Below are 16,309 nucleotides of genomic sequence, written 5' to 3'. Positions count from 1 at the left end.
GTGTGTGTGTGTGTGTGTGTGTGTGTGTGTGTGTGTGTGTGTGTGTGTCTGCTTGTATTTCAGCCCCCTCTCTTCCACCCCAAGGGAATTTTCAGGCTTTGCCACATGCCTCGCTTTGCCTATGTGAACTGATCTTTAAGGGCCTCTTGGACAAAGGAAGGGTTTCAGAAAAGGAAGACAGTATTGTAACTTCGGGGGGTGGTAAAGGGGGTCCCTAATGGACCGTGCTGCTTGATGTTTCCGTGAAGGTGTATCGGCAAGGCAAGAGAGTCATGGTAGGGAGACTGAGAACTTCCGAAGTCTTTCTTCAGTGACCTGAGCAGGGGGAGAACTCTAGTGGGTCCTGACTGTCTCTGTATGAAAACCTCGATATTGCCCCCCCATCACAGGCAAGGTGGAAGGGGCTTTTTCCCTTTCATCCTTCCAAAAGGATGTAACATCACACATGATCAAAAGTTCATCTGTTTAAAGCTAGAAGGGGCATGGGAGATTACCCAGTGCTGTCCCTCCTTTAGAGAGGAGGAAGCAGAGGCCAAATCACCCAGGTACTAAGTGACAGAAGCCATATTCAGTCAGGCCTCTGATTCCAGATCCCCGTGTTTTGAGTTTGCTCTCAGTTTCTTTTCACTTGGGGGGGGGGGGGCGGTGATCTGAGCTTGTGCTTTCACAGGGATAGAGAACTCCTGTTATAGAAACTACTTCCACCAATACTGATGGGCAGGTTTTCTGCAACTTATAGTCTTGGTTGCCTTGGGGACTGAGAGGTTATTTGCCAACGACACAGAAGCCAGAGGGAAAGCTAACACCTTGAATAACTGAACCAGGGGCCAAAAAGATCACGGCAGGCTATATCCCATTGGGCCCAATCTAAGCAGATTAAATTAAATGGTCAGAAATATCAAGTCTTGTTCTGGAGTTCAAAGAGTTGATTTCAGAAGAATAAGATGTAACAGGTATGATTAAACAGCAGTTTGTGTGGAAAAAGATCTGGAGGTGTTAGTGGGCTGTAATCTCAATATCCCTGAACAGCTGAAAAAGCTAATGAGATCCTGACCTGTGTTAAGAAAGGCACAGCTTTTGGGAATGAGGAGGTGAGAGTCCTGCTGTACTTAGGCCTGGTCAGACCATACCCAGAATACTTTGACCACTTCTGGCTGTCACATTTTAGGAAGGCAATTTGATAAGCTAAAGCATATCAAAAGGAACAGAAACAGAATGGTGAGGGACATCGAGGTCATGCCATATAAAAATCAATTGAAGGAAGTGGACCTATTTAGCCTGATGAGGAGAAGACTCAGAGGACAATGAGAGCTGTCTTCACACATTTGAATGGCTGTCACATGGAAGAGGGATTAGACTATTGCTGTTTGACCCTAAAGGGCAGAACTAAGAGCCAAAGGTATAAGTTGAGGCTTGAAGTCAGGGGAAACCTTCCTAACAATGAGAGACATCCAGTAATAGAATGGGCTGCCCCAGGAGATGGTGGGGTCTCTCTCCCTGGAGGTCTTTAAGCTGAGCCTGCCTAAGCACTTGTCACCTCTGTTACAAGAGGGATTCTTCAGGAATAGTTCAGACTACATGCTGGTGATTTCTCTTCCAACTTTGAAATTCGGTGGCTTGTCCATGGCTGCATAACTAGCAGGTGTGACAGGCAGGGCTTGAGCCTAGGTTTGCCTTATCCCAAGGCCATTCCTTGACACCACATTGACCCTCACTCAACATCACATTACTTTGCAATAACTGGGTTTAAGGTGCTTTGAGATCTGGATTCAATTACTTGTGTTGAAGACTAATGCTTCTTTTACAAATTTACATTAGTAGTAGATTTGCCAAGGTCATTTTGAAGTTTGTTCTGACAACTTTAAGCTTGTTCCTTGTTGAGGCAAGTGTGAGATAGTGGATGGACACAGCCTGAGCCATCTGTTCTGACACACCCCACGCATATCCCAGAGCAGTTGTAATTTAGTCCAGGGCTACAATCCACAACTCTGGATCTGCTAGTTGCCAAGAACTACATTTGTTGTATCCTTAAGGGCAAAAGCTGTTTTCCACTCCCTTCAAAACCCCACCAATCTGGCATTAAGGCAGTAACACTGGTCAGTTGCTTCAAGTCACCCAAGCTCTATGAACCTGGAAGAACAATGCTAAGAGTGTCAATGACACAGATAGAACATCTCTGCTTATGTGTCTCTGGGGAAGAGTTTGAGGGAGAAGGGAACCTGAGAAGTGCAAATGGACATAGACGCTCTATGAGGTCATTACAATGGGTATTTTCTTTTGAAATGAATACACTCCATGTTTTTAGATCATGAAAATGCAATAAAACTCCTTTTAAACAAACATTTAGCACACACTTATTATGTGCAAGGAACTGGGGGATATGGAGACAAAAAGAGAATGTGAATTGTAAAATGACTAAATGAGATATCATGTGAAGAAATTCACTTCAGCAATTGTGTTACTCGAACATCTTCTGTGTGTGTTGGAATAGGGGATACCATGACAAACAAAGCCCCCAAGGAACTTGCAGTCTCTAGGGGGAGCTAATGATGAAAATGATGGCTAATAGTAGTGGTGCTGGTGAATCACAGTAATGGTCAGTAATGGCGGTGGTTTGGGGCCAGACCTATGATTTCACTTACATATTTTCTTTTTTATTTAATAGTACGGTGATTGTATTGGTAGAGGGAACTCCTGGTAAGGAATCTCCCTCTGCTAATGCCAATCAACACTTGTTCTGTAACTTATTATCTAAAAACAATTGACTGAAACTCTTCTCTGCAAAGTTACCAGGTATCTCTTCATTGACAACTCCGGTGGCCTTTCCTCATTCCTTCTTGAGCCCTGGGCAGTCTTTGCCACTGTTGATTGCCCTTTCTTTCTTGAGCCTCTCTCCCCTCAGTCTTTGTGATACTGTTCTCTCTTATCTTTCCTCCTACCTGCCTGATTGCCTATATGCAGACTCCTTGGCTGGTGCATCCTTCATTGTATGGCCCTTGTTGGTAGATATGCTCCAAGACTCTTTCCTGCACATTTTTCTCTTTCTCTACTCATTCTTTCTTGGAGACCTCATCAGCTCGCTCACGTGTTCAAATGGAGCTGTGATCTCACTGATTCAGAAACTCCTTCTGACCATGTGGATTACAGCCTGTCCTCTTTGACTCTCATCCATATTCTTCCATACATTCAACACAGAGGGTCCTTGATGTACGGAAGGCCTTCCTTTCTTTCTCTTGAAATTGTGTATCTGTTAGTGGAGTGCCTGGTTGTTCACCTGCCTTTCCTTGATCTCCTCAGGTGGCCTGCCCATCATGTCTTCCTATCATATGTCTCTTGTTTCATGATGTCTTTTATGCTTGTTTTTCTCTAGAATTTCTCACTGGGCACACATCAAAGCTTATTCCCTCCCACCTTGCATCTCTATTGCCCTCCGTGTGACATATATTTATAATTCTTCAGAAAGAATTCTATTCCATGTCTCACTGCCATATGTCAACACTGGTAAAATATTGGTATTAAAAATTGACCTAGCTGGCTGGGCTGATGGGACTCCCTGGGACACATCACCTTCTGCCTTCATTCTGGGCTTTTGGAAGCCTGGACCACAACACTCCTGGCACAACTCAAACCTGCTGACCTTAACCTTCAACTAAAATTGCTCCCTTCTCAGTTACTACTGATCTCTTAATTGTCAAAGTTGCTTATAGTTTTTCGTTGCCACATCTGTTGGCATTTTCTCAGTGCTCATCCTTCTTGATCTCTCTAGCTTCTGACACTACTGACTACCTTCTCTTGGATAGTCTCTTATCTCTTGGTTTTTGTGACCCTGCTCTTTCTTGATTCTCCTCCTACCTGTCTGCACCTTCTCAGTTTCCTTTGCTAAATCTTCTTCTATGTCATGTTCACTAACTGTGGGTGTACCACAAGGCTGTGTCTTGGACCCTCTTCTCCTTTCTTTATCTACTTTTTATATTTTAGATTCAGAAGATCTTCAGGAAAATTAAGGTACTGGACACTGAGGTCCTTTCTCAAGCTGAATTGCCAAGCATTTAAACTCTAATGCAGAAAGCACAACTCCTATGGACTATGTTGTTCACCTAAAAGACTATTTTACAGAGAAATCACACAAGCAAACGTTCACACAGAGATCAGAGGTTATTACAAGTACACTCTCAAGGTCTCTAAAGAACTTTGGAATTGATGGTGAGACATGAGAAACAGTGGCACAAGACCACTTGACTTAGCATGCCCGCATCAAAGAAGATGCCATGTTCTGTGAGCAAAGCAAAATGGCAGTCGTTCAAAAGAAACACGAGATGCACAAATTTAGAGCCATTTCCACTTCAAATATTCCCATGGACTATTTGTGCCCCATCTCTGGTAAAGCCTTCCAAGCTCATGTTGGTCTCATCAGCCACAGCTGAACACACTGTAGCCTTGACCCCGACAGTGAGGTCATTTTGGTCCTCTTTGAACGTGAAGAACAAAACCCCCTATGCTTTGGCATTTGATGATCTTGTCAGGTCTCATGGGTTCAATTCTTTCCTTGATGCAGATTCCATGGTGTATATATCCAGCCCCAGTCATGCTTCTGAGCTCCAGTTCTACACCCCTAACTGCCTATTGTACATTTCAAACTGGATGTCACATAGGCATTTCAAGCTCAGCAGGTCTAAAACAGAACTCATTATGCCAAAGTTGCTCCTCTTCCAGACTTCCCTATTTCTGGCCAGGGCACCACCAGCCTTCCAGTCCCCCATGTTCACAACCTCAAGGTCATTTTTGCCTCCTTGTTCTCCATCACTCTACATATGCAAGCCTTTCCCCATCCCATCAACTGCTGATAGCTTCACCTCAAATCTATCAAACAATCAGTTGATAAACATTTATGAAGTGTTTATTATGTGCCGGTCACATATACTAGAGAAATAAAGAAAAGCAAAAGCAGTCTCTGTCCTCAAGAAACTTACATTCTAATAAGGGAGACGTAAACACATAGGCTCCCATAAGATATCCACCGAGTAGATGCAAGGGAGCCTTAGAGAGGAAGGATGTAGTCATGAGGGCCATGAACGTTCTCCAGAAGTTGGTATTTGAGTTGAATCTTGAAGGAAGCCAGGGATTCTAAAAGGTGGAGGGAAAGTATTCCAGGCGTGGCGATAGCAGACAGAATGTCACCTGTGAGGAACAGTGAGCCAGTCAATAGAGCTTGATGTAGAGTGTGAGGGGAGACTGGAAAGGTAGGTCAGAAGGGACCACATTGTAAAGAGTTTAAATGCCAAAAAAATGCTTTTTATTTAATCTGGGAGGCAATAGGGAACCACTGAAGCTTCTTGAATAAGGGACATTTTTCATATGCACCTACTGTATATGCATATATTTTGTCTCTGCCTATAGAATGAGAATTCCTTGTGGGAAGGAACTGTTTAACTTTTTTCTTTATATCTCCAGTACTTGGCACAGTGCCTGGTATATTAGGTGCTTAATAAATGCTCATTGTTTGGTTGTTAAGGCCATACTGCCTCTCTCTGTAGTGCCTTACAATTTATAATTGCACAAATACATCAATTTAATACAACAAATATTTATTAAGCAGTTCCTTTGGAGGATGGAGGGTGAGGGGAGTACAAAAGTGAAGAAGACACAGGTCCTTCTCCCAGAAAATTTGCAGGATTACAGAATCTAGGATTTGGAAGGGACCTCAGAGGCCATCTTGTCCACACAAGCCCCGAATTATAATCCTTTCTTTCACACAGCTGACAAATGGCCATCTAACCTTTGCTTGAAATCATCCCTTCCAAGGGGAACCTCTACCTTTCAAGGCAACAATGCCGCCTTCAGAGAGTTCAGATTGTTTGGAAGTTTGCCCTTCTGGACAGTCTAAAATTCCTTATTTGAAACTTCTACCCACTGCTTCTGTATTTGTTATTCTGGAGCCAAAGGGAACAACCCACCTTCACATAAACACTCCTCAAATACTTGAATGGATTTGAAGACTGCCTAAATGAAGTTAATTCATCTGCATCAATCAACTGCTCAAGGTCCATCTTCCCTGCTATCTATTTAGATTTAATTACTTCATATTATCCTGAGAAGTTTTTTGGAGGGAAATGTTGCTTTGAGGGTTGTTTTATATATATCCTGAATACGTGTATTGAATGTAGAAGGTGCTTAAAAATGCTGATTAGATTGAATTGGATTGGGTTGAAGATAGCCATCATGGCCTCTTAAATCTTCTCTCCTCCAGTCTAAACCTCCCCAGTTCTTTGTACCAGTCCTCATATAGCCAATCACCATCATTATGGTTCTCCTCAGTGTGCTTGCCAGCGTGTCCAGATCTTTCCTTAAATGTCACACGGAGGATTGAAAACAACCAATCACCGAGTATAACAGTATTGTTACTGCCCTACTATGCCAGTCTTAAAATCTTTGGCGGCTGCCATATTATACTATTGACTCATATCAGGTTTACAGTTCCCTGCATCCCATCGGTCCTTTTTAGATGAATTGCTGGCTAGCCTTATCTCCCTCAGCTTGGACTTGTGATGTTCATTGTTTGAATCCAAATTTGTCATGGGATGTTGGAGCTGGACCTGTACTTTCACTTGTATAGAGCACCCTGCCTGAGGAAACTCCCTCTACCCATGTAAATTAGCATTTTCTCTTCAACTCATATTCTTAGAGAGTTACCAGGGGCACTGAGAGGTCAGGTGACTTATACAGTGAGGTCATGTAACTAATATGTGAGGGAGAAGTCTTCTTGACTATGAAGCCAGATCTCTATCCATTCTGTCATGCTGCCGCTCAAGACTTTGCATTTATCCTTTAATGACTTTCTATGATTAGTTCTAGTGTGTCAGGATCTTTTTCGATTCTGTTATCCCACATATCAGCAATTCTTCCTAGCTTTGTATCATTGGCAAATTTGATTTTAAAAAGCTATCTATGACTTTATCCTAGTCACGCATTAATATGACCTGTGGCTCATAGCCAAACATAGATTCCCTTGGTTACTTCACTAGAAATTTCTTTTTAAGCTGACATTTAACTAATAATGACTCCTTGTTGGACATGGTCCAAGCAGTACCCTAAATCCATCTACCAGTACTATCATGTATTGCATACTTCTCCAACTTGTCCATAAGAATAGCAATCAATAGGGGTGGCCAGGTGGCTGAGCGAGTAAGAGCACTGGCCCCAGTGTCAGGATAACCTGGGGATCAAATCTGGGCTCAGATACTTAGCACCACACCCAGAAATAACTGGCCATGTAACCTTGAGCAAGTTACTTAACCCCTATTGCTTTTAAAAAAATAAAAAAAAAGAATAGCAGTCAATCAATCAATCAACAAGCATTTATTTAGTGCTTGCCACATGCCAGTCACTGTGCTTGGAGTTAAGAGACTTAGCATGAAAGACTGGGTGATATGCTTTGATTTCAAAAATGTGTTATTAAATGGCTGGCCAGTGCCTGTCTAGAAAAGGAAGCAGTGACCAAAAAAGCTAGCATTGCTTCATAAAAAATGGCTTATACCAAAGAATTAGAAGCAAAGGGGATGCTCATTAATGGAGTAAGAGGAATAGAAGTATGTTACTTTTTCTTGGTATTCTTAGTATTTCTTAGTATTCCTCTGATCATCCAGTTTAATAATCCTGCTAGAAAAATAAAATGAGGTTAGTCTGGCATGACCTATTATTTTAAGAAAAAAATCATTCATATCTTTTGTTTTTACCTCACTATCATTTCCCAAGATGTCCTTCCCCTTTCTCGCTCTCAGAGAATCATCCTGTATAACAAAGAAGAAAGAAGCTCAGAAAAATTAACCAACACATCAGCCAAGTCCAACCATATATGCAGTGTTCTACGCTCATAATCCCCTATATCTGAAAAGAAGACAATATGTATTCTCATAGCTCATGTTTTTCTTCTTCAAGGGGCAAGCTTGGTTATTAGAATTACATACCATTCAATTTAGATTCTTTGTGCTCTTTACCTCTACATTGTTGTCATAGTGTATAATTTTCTGGTTCTGCTTAATTCACTTTGCATCAGTTCATCTAAGTCTTCCCATGCTTCTTGGCATTCTTCATAGTCATCATTCCTTTCAATGCAGCAGCATTCCCATACGATCATGTATGGCTATTGCTATTCCTTAATTTATGGGCATCCCCTTTGCCTCCAGTACTTTGGCATGAGCCATTTTTGGTGAAGTCATGCTTTATGGTCACTGCTTCCTTTTCTAGATGGCCACTCAGCAGTCATTTAAGAACACATTCTAGATTCTGCCAGGGACTGAAGTCAAGTTCACTGGCCAATAATTAGCCAATTTTGCTCTCCTCTCATTTTTTTTTTGAAAATTGAGACATTTACCCCTGTTAGTCCCGTAGATTCTTTTCTCATACTCTTTCAAAGGTCACGAGTGTTGGCTCAGCAAACACAGCTGCTAGTTATTTCAGTACCTGAGGCTTCCTAGTGTGTCTAGACCTGGTGGCTTGAATTGATCCAACTGTGTATCCCTTACCATGTCCCTCTTTGTCTTTGGTGTTAACTCCTTGGTAGCTCCTTTTGTTCTGTCTTTTTCAAGTGAAAGAGAATTTTTCTTAGCAGAGAACTTGGAAGCAAAAGATGACTTGAGCCCTCTACCTTCTTTACATCATCCTGTTCTTACTATTCCATAAATCCAGAATGATGGTTCTACCCTTTTTTTGATCTTTCTCTCTTCCCAATATAGTTCAGAGGGGGGAAAACCCCACCTTTCTGTTGCCTTTTGCTTTAGCTTCAGCTCATTCTGAGCTTTAGCACTCCTGACACCATTCTTATAATGTGCCACAGTACAATAAAATGGGGGGTGGCGAGACATGTACACAAATAACAGTGATACAAGGGAGAGTGAGGTAAGTGCAAAAGAAGAGATCTAGGCAAAGTGCTATTAAATTCAAAAAGGGAGAGATCACTTTGTATACAAGGTGGCCTGGAAGGCTTCGCGGAGGAATGGCGCCTGATTTGGACCTTGAAGGAAGAGAGAGCCACAGGGGAATCTATTATAGACACAGGGAATGGCATAAGCAAATACAGAGGAGGGAGAAAGTAGAAGAATGGGAGGGTAGAGAGGAGGCCAGTTTGATTGGAGCATAGAATATATGAAGAAAAATAGCATGAAATCAGACTTGAAAGGTGAATAGAAGACTAGTTCCCATTTATACAGTGCTTCAAGGCTAATATGACAGCCTTCTGGGACTGGGAGGAGAAAGCACAGTAGACCTCGAGTCATTGGAGTCTTGGCTTTGGATGCCATATCAGATACTTCTTTGATAAATGCCTCTGGGCAAGGTGCTCACCTTCCTGAGTCTGTTTCCTCATCTGTAAGATGGATGTAATAATAATCATTTTACCCATTTTACCTACCTCCCAGGGTTATTCAGAGTACCAACAGTGATGTAAAATATTTGTAAGCATGAAAGTGCTCTATGAATGCGAGCTATTATAATTATGTCCTTATTTTACATCCTTTTCAGAAATTGAAACTCAGAGAATTTATCAGTTGTCCATGGTCATATAGCTATTAAATCTTGGAGATGAGATTGGAACCCAAGTGTTCTTCTCTTGGGCTCTTTGCACTTCACTCTGGCTTAAGGCACAGTATGCTAAATGCCAGGTATGCCTTGGAGTCTTGTGGCTGGTGACATGATCACATCTGTCTGGAGGAGGCTAAAGAAAGACTTCATGGAGAAAGTGACATTTGACCTGTGTCTTAAACCGTGGGTAGGATTTTAATAGGTGGAGATGAGTGAGGAGAGATTAATATTCTGTGAATCTGAAGTAGAAATTATGAAACTGTCTTTGAGGCAGTTTTCAAAGAATGTATAGTGAAATTGGTGAAAGTCTCTCATTATCTACCATATTAGTCCAGGCTGGTTCCAACTGAGCTTCATTTTAGTCCTTGACCATCTCCTCAGCCTCTCACAGTGCCATTCCTTTGTCCATTTCCAGTTCTGGAACAGCAACCAAATCAGTCTTACCATTGATATTGGACAGAGTGTGCCAGGCTACTAACCTATGGCTCCGACCACTCTCTCTGGAACTTCCCAGACTTACTAAGGTAAAGAATAGTTAAAAGCAGCATGGGAGAAAGGAGTACCCACATCAGCAAAACCACTGATCTTGAGGCATTGAGTTATTATAATAAAATGAATTTAATTTCTCATACGAATCCACATTTTAAAAAGAAATAGAAAAGTGAAAATAACTTTGGGGCAAAAAGATCCATTTGGGAGATGAACCTGACTGAAAATAAGCAGGTATCTGTATCCTCTGGGCTGAACTTTCCAACACTAGTCTGGATTTCATTCTTTTTCATCCCTTTTGTCATTTTGTTCCCATCCCCCTCTTTTTTTAAGCTGCAATTTTCTTTTCTGTTTAATACTTCATTTTTCCCAATTACACATAAAATTTTAATGTGTATTAATTTATTTAATTTTATTGTATTTGTTTCTTTTTATTCTATTTTATATTATTTTATTTTTTATTATCACCCCTCATTGAGAAGGCTAGTAATTTGATATAGGTTATACATTTACATTCATACAAAACATTTTCATATTAGTCACATTGTGAAAGAAAACAGACAAAAAAAATAAGAAAAATAAAGCAAGTAAAAAAAGTATGCTTCGATCTGCATTAAGGCTCCATAAGTTCTTTCTCTGGTGAGGAATGGTATCTTCCATCATTAGTCCTTCAGAATTGCCTTGGAGCATTGTATTGCTGAGAATAACTAACTTATTCACAGTTGATCATTGTACAATATTGTTGTTACTGTGTACAATGTTCTCCTGGTTTTGCTCATTTCACTTTGCAACAGTTCATGTAAGTCTTTCTAGGTTATTCTCAGAGTATTTGCTCTTCATTTCTCATAGCACAATAATATTCCATTGCAATTATATATCACAACTTGTTTAGCCATTCCCCAATTGATTGCCCTTGTGTCGATGTCCAATTCTTTGCCACCATCAAAAGAGCTGCCATAAATATTTTTATACATATAGGTTCTTTTCCTTTTTTTTAAATCTCTGTGAGATACAGACTTAGTAGTGTTATTGCTGTGTTCGTGGTTAACTTGTTTTTATAGCCCTTTGAGAATAATTCCTAACCAGAATGGATGAATCAGTTTACAATTCCACCAAGCAGTGTATCAGTGTCCCAATTTTCCTGCATCCCCTCCAAAATTTGCCATTATCCTTTTCTGTCACATTAACCAATCTAATAGGTGTGGGGTTGTACTTCAGAGTTGTTTTAATTTGCATTTCTCTAATAAGTAGTGATTTAGAGCATTTTTTCATATGAATATAGAAAGCTTTGATTTCTTCATCTGAAAACTGCTCATATTAGTTGACTATTCATTAGTCCAGGTCACTTGTTTTTCCAATGAGATATTTCATATTTCATTCTAATTTTTCTTCTTTTGATTTGATTTTATTGTTTCTTGATGTCTTGTAGAGTCATGTGCCTCCACTTACCCAATTTCAGTTAAGGAATCGTTTTCTTTAGTGAGCTTTTATACTTCCTTTTCCATTAGCCAATTTTACTTTTTAAGAAGTTCTTCTCTTCAGTAGATTTTTGTGCCTCTTTTACCATTTTGCCTGATCTGTTTTTTAAGGTGTTTTCAGGTTTTTCTTTGTGCCTCCTTTAACAAGCTGTTGACTCGTTTTTTCATGATATTCTTGCATCACTCTCATTTCTTTGTCCAGTTTTCCCTCTATTTCTCTTACCTGATTTTTGAAATCCCTTTTCAGTGCTTCCAGGAATTCTTTTTGGACCTGATACCAACTCACATTTTTCTTTAAGGTTTTGAATGTAGTGGTTTTTACTTTGTCTTCTGAATTTGTGTTTTGATCTTTCCTGTCACCATAATAGCTTTCTATTGTCAGATTATTTTTTGTTGTTCATTCATTTTATATTCTGTTTATTGACTTATAACTTTACATTAAAATTGGGCTCAGCTCCTGGGGTGAAGGTCCCAAGCTTCAGGTTTTCTTGTGCTGCTGTTTTCAGAGCTATTTCTGGAGGTCTGTAAGTTTTTAGTTCTTCAAATGTGGTATTATATGAGGAAAAGTATGTTTGCTACTCTTCTTTTTTTTTTTTTTAAGAATCGGGGTTAAGTAACTTGCTCAAGGTTACACGGCCAGTTATTTCTGGGTGTGGTGCTGAGTATCTGAGCCCGGATTTGATCCAGGTCATCCCGACACTGGAGTTTGCTACTCTTCTTGCCTGTGCTCTGATCTGTGAGTGACCACAAGCATTCTTTCTAGTCCTGGAACTGTGAACAGGACCACCGCTCCCCTTGCAGCTGTAAGCTCTGGCATGCTAGGCTGCTCCTCCCCCTTCTGGGACTATGGCCCAGGACTGCAGCCCGGATCTGTGTATGGGCAATGCAACAGAGTCTTACACCTTGTGCTAGCAAAGGGACCCTTGTAATCTCTTCTCACCAGTCGTGCGACCTCCTTACTGTCTGTGGGCTGAGAGCTCTGGAAGCTGTTGCTGTTCATTCAGTTGGCCCCTAGCTCTCCCTCCTCTATCTTTAAACATTATCTTGAAAAGCCTTTTGCTTCATCCTCCTGGTCCTCCCAATTTTAGCTCTACTTACTTCATTCTGATCACAGAGACATATTATTCATATGTTATCCATATCCACTACTTCCATTTTCTCACCATTTGTTCCTTCCTTAAATGCCTTGAAATCTAAATTCTAGCTTCTTTACTCCAGTAGAAACTGTTACCTTGATGAACACTGCTACTGACCTACTCCTACCCCAATCCAGTGTTTTTTCCCAGTTCCCATCTTTGTTCTCTCCATAGGATTTGACCCTGTGAACCTTTCATTCCTTCCTCTTCGGAGCCTGCTTAGACTGCATTATTCTGCCCTTTCTCAGTTCTCCTACCTCACTTTCCTTCTTCCTGCCCTCTTGCTTCCCTCCTTCCTATGGGCCTTACTCGCCCTTCTCAATTCTTCTCCCTTAATGCTGACCCTCCTGAAAAGTTCATTGTTCTTCAGCTGCAGCTGCAGCCTTGATGTTGGTGATGCCTACCTGAGCCACCGTCACCACCACCACCTTTCCCCTGACTCCAGTCCCAGATCTCCAGCTGCTTGTAGGACAAGAAATTATCCTTCCTAGAACTTGTCTCATCTGATTTTCTATAGCATTTCTATACTTTAGTGCCTTTGGTATTTTATGGAAAATGGAAATAACAGGAAAAAAGAAGGTTTTTTTATAGTCTAATTAAAGTTTACTGTCTTTGAGTTATTTTATCAGTTAGATAGGTCATTCATTAGACATTCCCTGTACTGAGTGTTCCATTGCCTGCATCCATTCCTTTGTACAGATGGCCTTCCATATCTGAACTCTATGCCTTTTTTCATCTCTGTCTCTTAGAAACCCTAGCTTCCTTCAAGACATACCTGAGGTAATACCTCCTTCCTGAGGCCCTTCCTGATTCTGCTTCCCCTACTCCATCCCCATCTATCTGTCAAGGGTCTCTCCCTTTTGAAATCACTATCTATTTATTTCATTTTCTTCTTGTTCAGTTATTTTTCAATCATGCCTGACTCTTCATGACCTTATTTGGGGTTTTCTTGGCAGAGATACTGGAGTAGTTTGCCATTTCCTTCTCCGCTCCTTATACAGATGAGGAAAGTGAAGCGAACAGGGTTAAGTGACTTGCCCAGGGTCACACAGCTGGTAAGTATCTGAGGCCATAGATGAACTCAGGAAGATGAGTCTTCCTGACCCCAGGCCTAGCACTCTATCCACTGTATCACCTAGCTGCCCATGTATTTACTTATTGGTGTTCATATTATACCCCTCATTAGAATGTAAACTTTTTGAGAGTAGTGACAGTTTGCTTTTGGTCTTTATGTTCTCGATATATAGTATGGCATTTTGCACACATAGTAAGCACTTAATAAATGCTTATTGAATCTAACTGAATTTTGCTAAGCCTATGTCACAGCTTTTTGTCACAGCTCCAAGGATTTTTTTAAGGTTTTTCAAGAAAAAGGATTTTGGCCCTCTCTAGGGTTAAACTAGCTATAAATGTGGAAACAGTCGTTGTTTTTTAATTATATGGGGAGATGGTATTTATTAATGTTAGTCATAATAATTGGTGACATTTAAAATATCACAATACTCCCCAGCAGCAGTAATTAACCTATTTTAAGTAGTTAAGGAAAAACTCCAATTCTATACTTCTTAACCTTCCTAAATGTTCAATTTCTGTTGCATAGATAAACTCAATTACCATTAGCCTTCATTTTTATTCGGTCATAAAGAACTAAAATGTAAAAACCTTGAGTCAAAAGCAACCTGGTGTGGTGAAAAGAATATTGGAGCTGGAGGCAGGAATGACCAGGCTTCCAATCTAACCTCTGAGGCTTACTAGCTGTGGTATTTTAAGTGAGACTCATTTTCTCTATCTGTAAAATGGAGATAATAAATAGCTCCCTCACGAGGTTGTTGTGAGGATCAAATGAGGTAATTAATGTTTGTAAAGTGCTATATTAATGCTACCTGTTAATATCTCCAAGCCTTTAGGTTCAGTTTCAGTTTCAAGGGTTTTCCTAATTGTAGCTTCCTGATGGTTATGTCAATAGAGGTAGAGTTGAAGAAATTATGCAGATAATTTAAATTCTAAGACATGCTATAGCAGAAAAGATTTCAGTATAACTAACAGCCCTTGTCTTTCTGAGCTAAGTTCACGTTGCAGAATCTTTCTGGCTCCTGTACAATATTCAGTGTTGGGAAATGTAGTGGGACTCTGTCTCTGTTATACTACAGATATGGAAATAGTACACATCGAATTCTATCCCCTAAAACACAAACTCTGTGTAGTAAAAAACAAACTCAAACCAACCTGACCTAGAAGACTCTATAACAGGTGGTAGCTCCAACCCCTGCAAGCAGCATTAAAAAGAGGTTCTCCTCTCCCTCCTTTATGCCATTGGAATCTCTGAACGGTGATCAAACCAATTGAAATGATCTCTTGGTCTCAGGCGGTTGGAAATCTGAAGAAATTTTGACTTAGACAGGACCTTTGACTCAATGAATGAATCAACAGGCCCAGGTCTACACAGCTAGTTAACTAAGTAACAGCACATTTTGACCTGGAGTGCTCAAGAGACACAGGTAAAGGGATAAACCACAGAATTTGTTGATGGGAGAATGGATGACCCCACTGCCATATACATATATATATGTATATACACACAGTTATTTTTTACTATATATATATACACATATACACGAACACCTCTGTCAATTTGACCCTTTACCCTGGACATAGTTAGCTTTCAATATTTTTAAATGATGATAAACTAGTGTGAGATTCAACAGCATTAAAAAGTCTAATTTTAAAAAGCCATTAAATTATTTTCAGGGGAAATCCTTTCCCTGCCTCTAGAAGGATATTTATGTCCAATGGATTTAGAGGAGCAATTGGATGCTATTTAAATGCCCCAAGAAAGGATATGATGATCCATTAGATTAATGAGAGGCAAGCTAGTGTAATGGAGAGGGGCAGGAAGACTTGAGTTCAAGTCCTACCTAATACACATACTAACTTTCATGACCGTGGGCAAGTCACTTAATCTTTTAGTGCTCTCAAGCATCCCCCTAAAAGGACATCTTACATATGAAGTGCAGATATGCATTAGTGGGGAGTTTTTCCCCACACTGGGAGTCCCCAACACTGCTTAAATCACAGGTTTGTCCCTTTCTCCCTCCTTCCCCCAATGGGACTGTATGATATTGAAATTATTATGCATATTTTTGGAAGACTACTTATGCTAGAAATTGGAAACATTGAAAAGGAAGCCAGATCTGATTGCGTTACACTGGGAGGACCCCTTTCCCCAAAGCTCCTTTGCCCTTATCTCTGTTAGATTATTTGAAATGCATCCTATCTCGGGGACTGTAGACAAGATGTCCTGACTTGTTGGAACAGCAGCTTGCAATTTTGAGTCTATTTGCAAACCTGAATTGAAAACTGTGGCATTCTTAGATACATTTCTAGAGCCAGATAGTATAATATTAAGTGTAACAAATAGTGTAATGCTAAGTTTACACCATCCTTGGATCTGTTTCTAGCTAAACTATGTGGCAGATGTGTAAGAAGTGCTAGTGAGATTCTTTGCCCATGGGGAAATCTCTGAATCTGCCTTTGGATCCAGCTGTTTTTAGGTAGTGCTCTCATAGCCTCTGACTCTAGTTTGGATGACTCCATGGTCAAGGGAATACAGAAAGATCTAAAGGAAATCTA

This window comes from Petaurus breviceps, unplaced genomic scaffold (assembly GCF_028583685.1).
Source record: "Petaurus breviceps papuanus isolate PSGF00001 unplaced genomic scaffold, PetGlider_PUasm1.0 90205, whole genome shotgun sequence".
In the NCBI taxonomy this organism is placed as follows: Eukaryota; Metazoa; Chordata; class Mammalia; order Diprotodontia; family Petauridae; genus Petaurus; species Petaurus breviceps.
This window is presented reverse-complemented; position numbering follows the sequence as displayed.